Source organism: Pan troglodytes, chromosome 2 (genome assembly GCF_028858775.2).
Source record: "Pan troglodytes isolate AG18354 chromosome 2, NHGRI_mPanTro3-v2.0_pri, whole genome shotgun sequence".
NCBI lineage: Eukaryota > Metazoa > Chordata > Mammalia > Primates > Hominidae > Pan > Pan troglodytes.
The window spans coordinates 197884615-197898124 of record NC_086015.1 but is presented as its reverse complement, the minus strand read 5'-3'; the positions used below and the strand labels follow the sequence as shown (position 1 = coordinate 197898124).

The window sequence follows — 13510 nt, the reverse complement described above, 5'->3', positions numbered from 1 at the left end:
CAGCGCGCTTGGAACTGTGACAAATGATACATTATGCAACCACGACATCATACCAACCTGGTGAGGCAGGTATGGATGCCCCATGTACCAGAGGAAGAGAGGGAGATCTAGCGAGGTGACATGATTTGCCTAAAGTCACCCGGGTACTTGCTGCATGAGCTAAGATTCCAGAGCAGGTACCCTGGCTCCAGGACTAGACAGGAGCACTGGTGAGGAGGAGGCTCAGTCTGGATTTTCTTGGAATGTTGACATAGACCTGAACTGGACACATTGTTATTAAGAATAAAAAGGACGAGACCAGGCAGATTAATAAGCGCATATGACCAGGACAGTGGAGACTTCCATGAATTATCTGAGCACTTAGTAAAGCCTGAGGAAGTAAAATAAAATCAGGATCTCCAGGCCCCAAAGCTTCCTCCATCCCTTCGTGGGAGGTGAGCATGAACTTGTGGTGTTCTTACATTAGCCCTGGAGTACAAAGGCTGGAGCAACCCAGGGAGGTACTTAGGGCAGGCAGCACACCTCAGAACAAGGTGGTCCAGCACCAAAGCCTTGCTGCTGAGACTTTCAATTCCCAGCAGACCGCAGGTCTAAGAAGTACAGCCAGAAAAAGAAGGGAAAGAGGCACCGCATGTTGTGGTTAGCAGGGCTGGGCACACGCATCCCACAGGTCAGCTCTGGTGCCCAGGTGCCCTCCACGCCCCATGTCACCATGTCCAGATTGACACCAGGAGGGCCCACCAGCCCACTCCTCCCCTGTATCTTCTCCGCCCATCTCATGCACTTTCTGAGTTGGTGTCCTACTTTCCATTTTTTAACTTTATTTATTTTTTATTATGGAATATTCCAAGAATGCAGAGTCTAGGGAATTACATGTACCCACCACCAGACTTTGTCAAGTCTTAACATTCTTTTCCATATTCGCTTCAGATATTTTTTTTAAGACACAAACCTCACAGATACCATTGAACTCTCCATGGACCACTCCCTCGTTTCATTTCCCTCCCTCTGTGCCCAGAGGCAACCGCTCTCGGGAATTCCACGTTGATTATTCTCATACATGTCTTTTTACTTTTACCACATATGTGGATATCCATAAATAATCAATGGTATTTGAGCACATGTTTAACTTAATAGAATCATTGTAAATAATATTAACATAGTATAAGCTAATATAATATTAATAAATTATAAACTAATATAATATTAATAAATTATAATATCTTGTATAATAATAAATAGATAACATGAAATATAATAGCAAATAAATATAATATTAATATTAATGGAATCAAACTGTTATTTGCTGTTTTTTTGCTCAACACTTTTGACGTGGGATTCCTCCATGCTAATGGGAGTTCATTTATTTTGGTGTTGTTTCCAATTTTTCACTGTTACAAAGAAATGCCATAATGAATATTCATGCACATGTGTGGGTCTGCCCAGGTTACATATCCGGGAGTGGAATTTCTGGGTTGTGGGGAAAGCATAGCCTCAGCCTTATGACCCATTTTCTTTTCAGCCACTTTGCCTATTCTTTGCTATCACAGGGATTTCCCCAGATCCAGGATGGAATCAGAAAATGCTACCCACTTCAGAGGTTTTACCTTGGGCATGTTAAAAACCAATTTTTTTAAGAGGAAAGAAAAACAATGTAACCTGTTGAAATGGGAGTTGATAATCGCAGGCACTCAACGCATGCACGAGAGCCCACACTGAGTTGGGCTCTGTGTCTGCTTGTGAGCACGAGCCAGGGATCCTGGCCCAGATCTGCTCAAGGAGCCAAGGAAATCAAACTGCTGAGCCTGAAGCCTAGACCTAACCCCCGAGTGACCCGCCAGCTTCGTTCTGGGGCCCAACCTAAAATAGGCAACTGCCCTATCTTTTTTTCCCCTTTTTAAAATACTTAACGTCATTTTCCCTGATTATCAAAGTAATATGTTCTCCTTATACAAATTTTAGGGCCAGGCACAGTGGCTCACACCTGTAATCCCAGCGCTTTGGGAGGCTGAGGTAAGCTGATTGCTTGAGGTCAGGAGTTCGAGACCAGCCTGACCAACATGGTGAAACCCCATCTCTACTAAAAATACAAAAATTAGCCAGGCATGGCGGCGAGCGCCTGTAATCCCAGCTACTCTGGAGGCTGAGGCAAGATAATCGCTTGAACCCAGGAGGCAGAGGTTGCAGTGAGCCGAGATCGCACCACTGCACTCCAGCCTGGGCAACAGAGTAAGACTCTGTCTCAAAAAAAAAAACAAAAACAAAATTTAGAAAGTTCATATAAATATTTTTTAAATTATGTTAATCACCTTAAATAGCACTACTCAGAGACATCCACTATGAACATTTTAGCCTATTTCTTGCCAGTCTTTTTTCTTAGTGTTTTTTCCTTAAATATGTAATCTACTGTATCCTGGTATTTTACCCTAATATATATATATTTTTCCATACTACTAAAAACACTATAAACATAATTTTAATAAATTGGGATCACTTTCACTTCGTTTTCTATTATCTACTTATTCCTATATATTGGACATTCAGGTCATTCCTAATTTTTATTTTATTTATTTATTTATTTTTGAGACAGGGTCTCTCTCTGTCACCCAGGCTGGAGTGCAGTGGCACGATCTCCTCTCACTGCAGCCTCGACCTCCCTGGGCTCAGATGATCCTCCCACCTCAGCCTCCCAAGTAGCTGGGACTACAGGTGCACACCACCACACCTGGCTGATTTTTGTATTTCTTGTAAACATGGAGTTTCGCCATGTTGCCCAGGCTGGCCTAATTTTTATTTTTACAGTTAAACTGTAGCAGATATATTTGGGCATAAATCTCTGATGGCCTTTCAGTTCCCTAAGAGAGGATCCTCAAAGTGTAATTATTAGAAGGGCAAAAGACATTTTTAAAGCTTTTGATACTATTACTAAACATGGGTTCTAGAAAGAGGACCATGTTACAGGCCCACCAGCAAAGTGTACAGAATATGCCTAGCCTGTCTCCCTCTACCTGTCAGCCAAACATGATGTCTCTACACTGGGGCTCAGATGTGGGAAGGGAAGCTTTAAATAGCCAGCGTGCCCAGCCACAGAATGTCACGTTTGGTGGAGAAGAATGTCTGGCATCCTCCCAAGCTGTGTGTATTAAGTTGCTTCCTTCCATGAGAACTAACAAGACAGCAAAATGGATGAATCACACCGTGGGAAATTCAGACTCTAAATCCAGGTCCCTTATAGTAAAGATAGTTGAAACTGGCCACTGGGCTGGGCGCCGTGGCTCATGCCTATAATCCTAGCACTTTGGGAGGCTGAGGCAGGTGGATTGTCTGAGCCCAGGAGTTTGAGACCAGCCTGGGCAACAAGGTGAAACCCCGTCTCTACTAAAATACAAAGAAAATTGGCCGAGCATGGCAGCATGCATCTGTAGTCCCAGCTACCTGGGAGGCTGAGGCAGGAGAATTGCTAGAACCCATCTCAAAAACAAAAACAAAAACAAAAAAGACACAAAACCTAAAGAGCTGTCGGTCGTGTTTTCTCCAGCCCAGAGAAAGCCACTCTGCCATGAGGTTTAAGAGTACAAGAGGCAGACAGAAAAACATATGGGAAATGGAGAATCCAGATGTATTTCATGGCCTCGTTCTAGTTGTTCTGGGCACCTAATTCCCTCTGCACCTTTGTGGAGTTTGGACAATCTGTGATTGCTTCTCCAAATGTGGTCTGTGGACCAGTTCCCTTTCCCAAATGATGAGTTACTAGTTCATAGTGAGGTCAGTTCAGAAACTGAGTGCTTAGTCACTTTTAGAACAATTGCTGGGACATCAAATGAAATTTTGTCTTTCAAGTAATTTGTATTTGATTTACCAAAGTCTTGATCTACAATGGATTTGAATAATAAGATTAACACTAAAAACTTGGTCGTTCAGCACAGAGAGTTTGAGAAACACTTCTGTGAGACGCTCCTGCAGGACTACTGCATGTGGTGTTATAGACAGTGTATGGCGCAACTTTAGGAGGTGTAATTCTACATAGATGAAAAAGTGAGCACTTCTCCCACCACCTGAATTGTGCAGTGCACAACCTGCCCAACAGGAGACAGCCCTTTGGCCCCAGTATCCTTCCGGCAAATTTCTTTTTGTTTTGCTTAAATCAGCCAGAGTGTTATTTTTCTGTCGTTGTTGCTTTCAAACTAAGGCAATTTAGATAATACATCTTCTACTGTCCCAGTGGCCTAAGGAGTCTTGCTCTGTCACCCAGGCTGGAGTGCGGTGGTGCAATCTCGGCTCACTGCAACCTCCGCCTCCCACGTTCAAATGATTCTTCTGCCTCAGCCTCCTGAGTAGCTGGAATTACAGGCGCACACCACCACACATGGCTAAATTTTGTATTTTTAGCACAGACGGGGTTTCACATGTTGGCCAGGCTGGTCTTGAACTCCTGACCTCATGTGATCTGCCTGCCTTGGCCTCCCAAAGTGCTGGGATTACAGGCGTGAGCACTGCGCTCAGCCTACGTTTTGTGTCTTGCAGCCTCAACCACCAGAAAAAGAATTATTGGTCCCAAATTCAAAATTTCCAGGGAAGGGACTTAGTGGCTGGGAGGTGGGTCACTTTGGCCAAGGGATGGCACACAGAAGAAAACACCAGTTCCCTTGGAGACCACGGGAAAGGAGCTGGGAGCAGTTCTTGGAAGAAGGGATGGTGCCATCGGAAAAAGTGGATGTGCCAGGCGGACTGGGCGGACTAAACAATAGGTTTCCAATGATTGGGTCTACACTTTCCTATACCTAGATTCCACTGAATACTTATTCTGAAATATATTCTTCCAAAAACAGGGTTTGTGGTTAAATAAATGTAGGGGAAACTATAGATTTTATCACTCATAGAGATTCATGAGACATATTAGCATATGAAAGGCTCTGACAATTTCTTTTAAAAAGAAACATCTTCAAGAATATTTGACCCAGTGTTTCCCAAGTTCATTTGATCACTGAAACCTTTTTTAATGCCATGCCCATAACATTCCATGGGATTAGTGTTCTAAAAACATATTTTGGGAAAGCCATTCTAAGTGATAGATGTTCTTCAGAAAGACGTGAGTCAAATTCTTGAAAATAAGATAGCAGCCTGGGCACGGTGGCTCGCACCTGTAATCCCACCACTTTGGGAGGCCAAAGCAGATGGATCACCTGAGGTCAGGAGTTCGAGATCAGGCTGGCCAACATGGCGAAACCCCGTCCCTACTAAAAATACAAAAAACACACACACAAAAAAAATTAGTTGGGCGTGGTGGCAGGCGCCTGTAATCTCAGTTGCTTGGGAGGCTGAGATAGGAGAATCACTTGAACCCAGGAGGCAGAGGTTGCAGTGAGCCGAGATCATGCCATTGCACTCCAGCCTGGGTGACAGAGCAAGACTCTGTCTCAAAAAAAAAAAAAAAAAAAGAAAAAAAAAAAAAGCCTTTACACAAACCAGAGAGCTGGGTATTTATAGAAACTGTTAAATTATTTTCAAAGAGTTGTTTCATAACATAATTTAAACGCCATCAATGCTACCAGTTTCTAGGCTCAAGAGTTTTACGTGCTCAGAGTTACGTGTCTTATTAACATGGGCTACATCTCTGCAGCCCCAGACCTTCCCTATCTGGAGCATTCCTCTCCCGGGCACCCTCACATGTTGTTCAGAAGCCTTTTCAACTGTTTTCTAATACCCTGTCCCCTTTGGGGTAAAGCACATCTTTATGCCATTATGGGGCTGGCCACTGTAGTTTGCAAAATCAACTTAGCACAGGGACATCTGTTCTACCCTGTGTGCTGGTGTCATAAAAGGTCCCACTGGGCTGAGCAATGCGCCTGAGAGCAGTGTTAACAGCACCTCACATCTGGGGTGGCCTGGAGGCTGGGCCAGCATGAATTAGTGTAATGAAGGTCTTCTCCTCTCTCACACGAGGTTGGAATCTCACACCAGATCAACTACCTCGATTAGAGGTACGACTAAAGAGCACAGTAAACTGCATGGACATTTAGGACCAGAGCACTAATATAGGTTGGCTATTAAATCTGGAAACAGGTGAATATATAATAAATGGTTTGTTGGTATTACCTTCTGATGCATGATAATATAATATCTACATGTCCAGACTTCATGGCCACTCTGTAGCAGAAGCTATTATTTATATCAAGCAGTTATTAAGTGTCAGGGGGCCTCTTCTAAAAGCTTCACCTGAATTAGCTAATTTAATTCTCACAATGCTATGAGGAGGGTACTGTCATCATTTCCACAGTAATAGGTCAGGAAACCGAGGCACAAAGGGCTTCAGCATCTGGCCCAAGGTCCGCTGTTGGTAAGTGGTGGGGCTGAGCTCAGGGAGCCTCACTCTGGAACCGGTACTCTTACACATACACTACGGCCGCCTCTCCAGGTGTCATGAAAGTCTCCTAGGCTTTGCTGAATAGCAGTCAAAAAAAACTGGGATTTAGCGTTCTCTATCTTGCTATTTTTGTTTCCATGGGTGGCATAGGAAAAATCATTGTAATTAACATCTGTACCACTCTTTGTAGTTTGGTCCTCATCACGACCCATTACAGCAAACCAGGCAAGGCCTATATTTCCATTTCCAGATGAGGAAGCTGAGCCTTTAACAGGATCCCAACCTAACAAATGGCGGAGCCATGTCCTCTGACTTCAGGAGCTTCATGATTTTAACTTACTGCTTGTGTTGGGTTCTGTGGTAGCCAATATACAAGATGGTCCCCAGTGATCTTTGCCTCTTGTGTTATTTCCTTCCACGCTGAACAGGACTCACTTGTATAACCACTGTGATATTGTGGAAATGATGATGTGTGACTTCTGAGGTGAGGTCATAAAAGGCATTGCGGTTTCTACCTTGATCTCTCCTGGATCATTCACTCAGGAGGAAGTTGGCTGCCATGTTGTGAGGATGCACAAGCAGCCCCATACACAGTCCCTCCTGGTGAGGATCCAAAGCCACCTGCCAACAGCCCGTGAAGAACTAAAGCTTTCTGCCCACAACCAGTGCAACCAGTGCTAATTTGTCAGCCTTGTGAGTGGGGCCCCTTGGAAACAGATCCTCCAGCCCCATGCAGATGACTGCAGCCCAAGCTGACATCTTGACTGCAAATTCATGAGAGACCCCAAGTCAAATTCACCCAGTTAAATCACTCCTGCATCCCTGACTCACAGGAATTGTGAGATAATAAATGTGTATTATTGTTGTAAGCCACTTAAAATGATTTTTAAAAGCCGAGCTTGGTGGCACGTGCTTGTCGTCACAGCCACTCAGGAGGCTTGAGTCCAGGAGTTCAAGGCCAACCTGGGCAACATAGTTAAAAACAAAACAAGGCCGGGCACGGTAGCTCACACCTGTAATCTCAGCACTTTGGGAGGCCAAGACGGGCGGATCACCTGAGGTCAGGAGTTCGAGACCAGCCTGGCCAACATAGTGAAACCCCATCTGTACAAAAATACAAAAATTAGCCAGGCATGAGGGCAGGTGCCTGTAATCCCAGCTACTCAGGAGGCTGAGGTGGGAGAATTGCTTGAACCCGGGAGGTGGAGGTTTCAGTGAGCTGAGATTGCACCATTGCACTCCAGCCTGGGCAACTGAGTGAGACTCGGTCTCAAAAAAAAAAAAGAAAAAAGAAAAAAAGAAAAAGAAAAAAAAAGCAGTTTTTTAACTATTCTTTTTTAAATGTGGGAGAAATTTTTTATGTAGCTGTGGATAACTAATACAAGTTCTGACTCCGAAGTCCTAATCCTGATGAAGGTTTAACTGGCTGTGGTCTTAAGAAAGTCTCGGAAGCACTCTCTGCGATTCAGTTTCCTCTCCCGCTAAATAATAATCTAAGCTGATTTCTGAGTCACCCTTAAAGTGAATAATGAACCGTGGCAGCTGGGTTCAGGGGACGCTCTGTGTAAAGCTGAACTCCTGGCACACATAGGCTGGTTCTTGGCAAACCGGCACCATGTACCCGTCAGGATTTAAGGAACATTTCATTTGTGCATCCAATCTACCAACACGTAAAGACCTAATTTAGGTAACAATAGCCCACGATCGTCACTGAGTATCACTTAAGTTCCCTGCTCTGTGCCAAGATACCCCCAAAGTAGGGGGGCCTCTGCTCACACCGTTAGGTTCACCAGAAATGCCTTCCCTTACCCCACAGCTACAACTATCCCTTGCTCAAAGCCCATCTCACCTGCCTCTGAAGCTTCCTCAGGCAGCTCCAGCTAACACTGCCCTCAGGACCACCCACAGCAGGAGAAGCCGCAGGTGTGTCAGCAGACGTGTGCTGGTCAATGTTTAACAATCGGCTCTCTGCAGAGAAAAGGCCTCTCTTGACTTCTGCGGTGTTAATACTTCTACGGTAGCTGGTTTAAAGCTACCAGCATTGCATCCCTGAAAGCAGAATTGGAAAAAGATATGCACGATCAGTCTCCCAAGCCAATACCAGCTGCTCCGTCACAGCCCTGTGTTTCTGACTCCTTCTTTCTCACTGTCCTCGTGATGACTTTGAAATATCCCTGGAACCTGCCCTTTCTGCATTCCCAGCATCTCTCCCTCAGCCCAGGCCTTCATCCCACCTGGACTATTGCAAGAGCCTCTTTCACCTTCTGTCTGCCTTCAGATCCTCCTCACCCCCATCCTTCCTCCACACCACACAGCAGGAAGTTCCTATACCATCGCCTCAGGGCACCAGGCCCTCTGTCCTCAAAATCCTTCAAACCCACGGTTTTCAACGGGAAGGTCAAAGTTGTTGGATATACAAGCTCTTAATGACAGACCCTTGCCTGTATCTCATCTTCACACACACACACACACACAAACACACACACACACCACACACACACACCACACACAAACACACACACGTGCGTGCACACACAAACACACACAGACACACACAAACACACCACACACAAACACACGTGCACGCGTGCGCACACACAAACACACACACACAGAGACACACACACCACACACACAAAAACACTCATACAAACACACATACAAACACACACACAAACACACACACCACACACAAACACACACAAACACACACCACACACAAACACACACAACACACACAAACACACACACCACACACAAAAACACACACACGCGTGCGCACACACACACAAACACAAACACACACACAGACACACACACAGACACACACACAGACACAAACACACACACACACGTGCGCACGCACTTGACCCCAGGGGACTCATCTGATTCCTGTAGCCTAAATGCCTTCCCCAGTCACAAATCCCACTCCTCCCTCTGGGCTCACGGGCATTATCCTCTTCCCTGCTAAGCATTCCTCCCCACTCCCACCACTGCCCATCTCCACATTCCACTGGCGTTTTGCTGAGAGCTCACTCACCATGGGGAAGCAGCGCCAGCTCTGCGCAGCTCTGACCTTCTCTCCTCTCCCTGAGCCACAGGCTCCTTGAGGACAGGACTGTATGGCGGGTCTCCCATTCTTCAGTGTCCTGGCAATGGGAGAGCCTTTTGGGATTTGGAGAGGGGAAGGGTAGTGAGGAGGTCAGTGGGGTGAGGCCGTGGGAATGGGGCAGGACCGGAGACTTCTCCCACCCTGAAGCCTAGGACAAGGCTCCTGGCAGAGAGGAGTACAGGTTGTGGAGGTGGGGGTGTGGAAAGAGGAGAGTGGGCGATGGAGCCTTCCAGAACCCTCTGGAGTGGCTGAAGCTCCAGGGACCACCGTGAATGCCCCACCTGCTTTCTCTGTCCCTCTCCCAGGACTGAACGTGCCACCCTCAGTAGTTTGGTTCTATGTCTTTTACGTTGCTTTAAATTGGATAATTGTGGGCTCAACACAACCCCGTGGTCACATGTTAAAGGCTCCGGGCCAGGCTCTGACCCCAAGGAACATTCGAACTGAAGCCACTGATCACATGGACAGTGTCTTAGATTTCAGGTGGCTTCCTTAAAATAACTGCAAGAAAACACCCTTGGCGTGTCAGCTCTGCTCCAATCATTAGGAGAACTGGGCAAGCCTCTTTGTTCTAGTTGGGTTTTCCATCTGAAAAAGACAGTTTGTAACCAGATGATCACCTGTATCTTTGACACTTTGACTCTAAGCCAATCCCCCCTCTCTGTGCCTTCATTTCCTCATCTATGAAATGGAGGTTATAACATCTACCCACCTCAAAGGGCTGTTTAAGGTCAAATGAGATCATGGACATAAAAATGTCATTGTAAGCTGTTACTATGAAATATGGGTTATTATTTGTGAAGTTCAATTATTGTGTTATAAGTATTTTATAAACATTCCTGGGTAATTTAAGTAGATTTTAACGTGATTGTAGGCATCATGGTGAATGCTAATTTAGGAGAAAAGCAAGAATACATTAAAGGCAGGTCCTCCTAAACAGGGACCCTTCCCATGGCTGAGCAAACTCAGAAACCAGACATCTGCGGGGGAAGCTGTGGACAAGCATGGCAGGCCTGGCCTGAATCAATAGTTTACATGATTATGTTTAATTCCCCAAGATCGACACAAAGGATTGGACATTTAAATCCAGGCAAGCCTGTTTATTCTAAGGCTTGTCCTGAATGTTCAGTCAGCCTTTCAGCAGATATGCTGCAGAGAATTAAAGTTACTCCCAGCTGTTTGCATTTCCCAGGTAGAGCATAACTAGGCCACTATAATACTTCAAAGCCTCTTCTTTCCACCTTTGCTATTATTATTATTATTATTATTATTATTATTATTCAGTTCTACAAAAATAAGGTCAAGATCCAGAAGTAAGCTGCCAGATCTGACTTTGATCTTTAAGATCATGGCCACACTCTGCCCAGCAGCCTTCATCCTCATGTCTCGAAGCACAATAAAAGTCTAATTAGGATATCTTTATAGCGTCCTGGAGAATTGGTATGCCTGGAGTGACCGAAGCCACAGGCAGCATGAGGAGTCCAACTCATGCCATGGGCTTGGCCTGAAAATGATTGCCGACCTTCTCCAAGCTGCCAGCCAAGGAATGGCATCCCCTGTAACTTCGCGTCAAAGGTAAGCAGTGACATAGAGATAGACCAATCGGCAGAGGCACTTTTGCAGGTGATATAAGAAGTGCAGTTTCCATTTGTCATTCTATTTGATGTTTAGAATCACAAGTTACATCCTGAGCAACTCGCTTTTTCATCAGTGTACAATGACTTGATCTATACGGGTGAACAGAAACAGATGGCCTATCCACAGGTTACCATCTGTGTTACAATAACATCAAAACCCTGATGACTGAGATAATGAGCAAGAAAGAACAACTTACTTCTTTTCACCTTCCCAAATGCAAGAGTTAGCCTAGGCTTCCTGTCCACTGACCACAGGTCAGGAATATCCTCTTTATATCTAAAAGGGAGCCCGCTGGAAAATAGCCATGAAAACAAAGCCCCTGGTGCTTCTGTGAAGGGATTAAATAGTATTATTAACAATAATACAGGCCTGGCGTAGTGGCTCACACCTGTAATCCCAGCACTTTGGGAGGCTGAGGTGGGTGGATCATGAGGTCAGGAGTTCAAGACCAGCCTGGCCAAGATGGTGAAAGCCCCGTCTCTACCAAAAATACAAAAATTAGCTGAGCACAGTGGCAGGAGCCTGTAATCCCAGCTACTCGGGAGGCTGAGGCAAGAGAATTGCTTGAACTCAGCGGGCAGAGGTTGCAGTGAGCCGAGATGGCACCACTGAACTCCAGCCTGGGCGACAGAGTGAGACTCCATCTCAAAAAAATATATAAAAATGAAAATAATAATATGTTATTATTATTATTACTGTAAAGTCATTGATATTTGTAAATTAATTTGTACATTAAAAAAGTCCTTTTCTAATGATTGATAGAAAATCTGCTACTATAGACACACTAATTGGTAAAACATTGAATTACTTCTATATCTATTAAACAACCACCCACCCAAGCCTCACCACAGTACTCCTTCTTGTGTCCCCAGCTACCAAGGGTCTCCTCTGGCAGCGCCCCCTACACACACCTGTCCAAGATCCACAGTCAGAGTTAACAGCTGGCTAAGCAGAGGCCCCAGGACCTACTGGCCAGTGCTGTCGCCAGTGTCCACTCAGATTGGTGGGTGTCCATGCCACTCCATGCCACACTGGTCATTCAAGGTTTTACTGCCTCCTCTCCCTGTCTGCACTGAGAGGCTGAGGTCAGAACACCCCGCAAAGTTCCTCTGCACCCCGCACTCTGCTCTCCAGCTCTGCAGTGGCCTCAGTGTGCAAACACAAGTCAGACGGCCCCAGAACAGCCACGGGGCAAACGCCGAGTGCCCTTCTTTAGTTGTGAGGGAGGAATGGGGAACCTCCTCGGTGACTAGCACTTAGGTGTGACCTCCTTCCCCTTGGCTGAGCCCCAAAGCCCCATGTTGGGTGCCTCTTAAAAACCAGAAAAATAACACCTAACAGCCATATGGGCAAGCCTTTAACCTGCCGTCTGCATCAGTTTCCCTCTGTTTGATCCAATGGAGAGGGATAATGACCTATCTTAGGCTTAATTAACATCTGGGCCCTGCTGCTGGGAGATTCCCAAACCCAAGTCTCCCTGTAATTGCAAACCTTTATTTCTTTGGGCACTTTGATGACAGCCACATAATGGGAGCTGTGGCCCCAGCCCCACCCACTGCCTCATACTTGCCGACTGCCAACCTCCCTCTCCGCCTCCGCTGCCTCTCGCTGTTCGTCTCCTGTCTACCCGCCCTCCCCCGGGACCGCTTACCCAGAATCCCCTCTGCCTCGTGCCATTCTACAACACTTGGAATCAGGAGACCAGGACTCCAGCCCCGGTTCTGCCTGTTACTTACTCTACCGCCACGGGAAACTCGCAGCTTTGGCCCAGCACTTTGTTTGCATACGGTAGGTTCTAAACACTTAGTGGTCGCTTTCTTTTCTACTCCATTTCACCCCTTAATCCCCAGATCGCTCGAATCTGGAAATTGAGTTACTAATACTGCTCTCTGCCTGCCTCATTGGGTGATTATGAACATCAGGAAAGAAAGCATCTGAGCGCATGCATCCTTTATAAGTTAAAAGGTGCCACATCCATAGAAGAGCGACCTCCTCAGAACAAAGGCTTGGAGGCCAGACGCAGTGGCTCATGCCTGTAATCCCAGTACTTTTGGAGGCCAAGGCAGGCGGATCACCTGAGGTTAGGAGTTCAAGACCAGCCTGGCCAACATGGCAAAACCCCATCTCTACTAAAAATACAAAAAATTAGCGGGGTGGTGGTGCGTGCCTGTAGCCCCAGCTACTTGGGAGGCTGAGGCAGGAAAATTGCTTGAACCCTGGAGTCGAAGGTTGCAGTGAACCGAGATTGCACCACTGCACTCCAGCCTGGGCAGCAAAGCAAGACTCCATCTCCAAAAAAAAAAGAAGAAGAAGAAGAAGAAATGCTTGGAGTGCTGGTGGGATCACTGGCTAGACACAGCCTCCCAAGGTGACAGTCCCTTGGTGAGGCTACCAAG

General features: G+C 46.0%; 1 long non-coding RNA gene across 1 annotated transcript in view; it reads right to left on the bottom strand.

Annotated features, from left to right (window-relative positions):
* The window catches only part of LOC107970884 (uncharacterized), a 43689-nt gene extending 36855 nt beyond the window's left edge, over nucleotides 1-6834 (bottom strand). The window contains exon 1 of the long non-coding RNA XR_008547350.2: nucleotides 6705-6834. This is a non-coding gene — a long non-coding RNA (uncharacterized LOC107970884). The remainder of the gene's footprint in view (nucleotides 1-6704) is intronic.
* Nucleotides 6835-13510: the final 6676 nt, after the last annotated feature.